We start from the raw sequence: 3,358 nt of genomic DNA on the forward strand, positions 1-3,358 counted from the left end.
CTTAGGTTGGACAGGGTCACCACTGAGATTTCGCTACACAGCGATCTGGACCCAGGCCTGCCTCTGGGTGCTCTTGGGGAACTTGTTCAGCCAGTCCATGTACACTAGACCATTCTCAGACCCCTATGTTTTCCTTGAGGCTCCGGAGCATTCACCATTCCAGACAGCCCTCCCAACTTCCACCTCCCAGTGTTAAATACAGAAAGACAGGGTTGGAGACAGGCTACCCAGATTCTGGGCTGTCTCAATATCTCAGGGCAAGGCAGCTAGCTCTCCTGGACAGATATGATCCTGCCAACGTAAATCCCACCTCACCCCCTTTCTATATCCAGGGTTATCACTAGCCAAAGAGTTTGGACCCAGACCTCTGAGAAACACTCCCAAGTCTCGGAACCCCAAAGGGGTCTGTGGGTGGATGGGAGGTGGTGGTACACCATCATCAGATTCAAGTCACCTCACTGTGTGTATCAAGTGAGCAGGGAGCTTAAGCCAAGATGTGGCTGCTGAAACCTGACTAGACACAGGTTGAGTCTTCCATAGTCCCAAAGGGATTCAAAACAGGCTGGGCTGGCTATATAATATCTCTTCTAACTGACTGCTTTCTCTATATTCTCTGCAAAACTTTTTACCTCTCAGTTAACTGCAGAGAGACTAGAATTTGCATTTTTGGAGAACAGAAAACTAAGGTTTGGTATCTCCTGTGCTGAGCTTAATGAGAGTTATTTATTCAGCCAACATCTGATGGTTTTTGAAAAGTAAATTTTCTTAATGAACTTTCTGTGCCACAATCTGGCTAGGAAGACTAATAATTCAATTATTTAGCAAGTAGACATTGAGGGTTTTAAGTTTTAGCTTCCTGCCATTGAGGCAGCAGTTAAATAATAATAGATAATAATAGACCATCAGCCATTCTCTGAGGCAATGGTTTCCAAAGACACCCATTGTCTCAAGGGGCTCTTCAAAACCACAAGCAGACAAGCCAGATGCAAAGGAATGTATGGAAATGATGTTTGAAAATCTATAATAACTCTTTGGAATGGCAACTGAAGCAATAAACCAGGCTGTAAATTCCACAGCCTCAACCCTTCACAAAGCTGAAGCAATAATGTGACAAGCTTGCAATTGCTCCTGCACTAGCTATTGAGTGGCCAAGATTTTTTCTGAATCTGATTAACTAAAATAGGACATTACATTTTCAAATAATGTTTTCTGAATGGTGTGCAGGCTTGCCAATTAAAAATATATTAGATCTGTTTTTCCTTTTCTAGGGGTAACTGCAGCGAACTCTAATTTAGTCCTGAATTTGCTTTCCCAAACCTTGATTAGGCAGGTAACCACAGTTTAACATTTGTTGTGTAACATAGTTACCCAGTCTATATAAAAGGACTCCCGTAAGGCTAACTCAGATCTTTCAGCTTTTATAGCTTGCACCCAATATAAGCATTTGAAAGGCCAATTCTTCCTGTAGGAAGAGCCTGCATCTCCATTTTTACCAAAAGCATTCTAACATTAGCAGCTCTAAATACTTTCTCAGACGTTTTAATTATCCTATCAATGAACTCTTGAAAAAAATTTAGATAGCAAAACTTAACCCCTAAACAATCTAGTCTCTCTAAAATCAACACATAGTGTGCATCAGAGCACATCAGCTTTATGCTACGTTGTTTCGCTGCGAGTTTCCTGCACACAAACACACTACAGTGCAGCATTACTGTCTTAAATATTATTTTATTACATATAAAATAACCCAATTCAGAGGTATTTTAGAAACCTGTTTCCCTGTGATTGGTTTATGCCACGTGTTGTTGTTCAGAGTGACTTTAACCAAGTTACTAGTTTTAAACAAATTTTTTGTTACTAATGTTGCAATTTTTTAATCATACCCAATTACTTATGAGCAAATAATTTACCACCAAGACATGCAGAGCATATTTATACCGTTTAAAACCAGTCAAAAGTAGACATGAAGTAACTACACATCTCATATATTTAAACTAGACATTTTTTTTTCTTTTTTGTAGCTGTAGTTTTAAGAGATGGGAACACTGTCACCTGTTGTGCTCAACAAACACAGATTTTTCTAGGAGAAGCAAAGGAACAGCTCCAAGTGAATAAGCTGTCAGCACCTTTTTCTAGGAGCAGCCTAAAAGTCAGCTTCCAGCAGGTCTTCAACTGAACTAAACTACTAACTTTAGGTGTAGGGCCCTAAATGCCTGATTTTTTTTTAGTTTTTTTGTTTTTTAATTTTATCCTCTTAGACTCAAGTTAAAGCTGAATCAAGAGAAAAATACCTAACGTTTTCTTTTGAAAATGAAACATGAGTAACATTTAAACATATAAAACATGGACATAAATTGACACACGTGGACGGACAGACAGCTTGGCGCGCCAAGAGACAAACACACAAGAGAAGAGAACTATATGTGTTGAAGGGACAATGATATTATTTCTAAGGGACCCAGAAATAGACATTTCTCCAGTGTGAACTAGAAAGCCAGGATGTCTCCTGACCTTCAAGTTCCCACTTGAAGAACTTGAAACAGTTTACCTTTTTCTTTCTTTTCTTTTTCTTTTTCTTTCTTTTTTTTTTTTTTTTTTTTTTTTTTTTTTTTTTTTTTTTTTGTCAAGGTGACAAAGGAGGGCCAGCCAGGGCAGACTGGTAGGACAGGTCCTGCCTGAGTCTGAGTGCAGGCAGGCAGCTGAGCTCAAGCAGGTGGCTGAGTGCTGGAGGTGGCTGCCCCTCCCCCCCAGGCTTTGGTGTTGGCTGCCTCCTCAAAAGCACTCTCCACAGAGGGATCTTTGTCACCTTTTCTTTTTAGAAGTGGGGAATTCATCAGGCATAGGGATTACCACAGAGGACCTGGGCAAAGGACACACTCAGGGTCCTGTTTTTGCAAACTATTTAATTCTCATCCCACCTTATTCCATGTTGTGGGGTGCATATCTGGTTCATGGCTTGCCACTCATGGACAAACTTCTAACACTGAATAAACTTAAATAAATCTTTTTTTCTTAACTCTTATTCCTCTCTCCCTAAGTGTCTGCTTTATTTCCTTTATAAAAGTGGCCTCTTTAACCACACTTTTTCCCATGACTGATGGGACTGAAAAAACAGAGCCCTCAACCTTATCTTCCTTCTCCTGCAGGGCACTAGCAATGCGCCCATGAGCAGATTATTTCTTTCCTCAGGGTCCTTTACTCCAGTCTTTCTTCTGGTCCCTGTTCCTGTGCCACTTTACCCATCCATCAGGTCAGGTTATTCAGATTCCCAAAGAGGCCTTTGTCCTGAAAGTCATGGGGGTGAGAGAGAAAGGAAGTCAAGCTCAAAAAAAGAGTGACAAGAGTCAGTCTAGAAGGT

The sequence above is a fragment of the Micromys minutus genome, assembly GCF_963924665.1.
Source record: "Micromys minutus genome assembly, chromosome: X".
In the NCBI taxonomy this organism is placed as follows: Eukaryota; Metazoa; Chordata; class Mammalia; order Rodentia; family Muridae; genus Micromys; species Micromys minutus.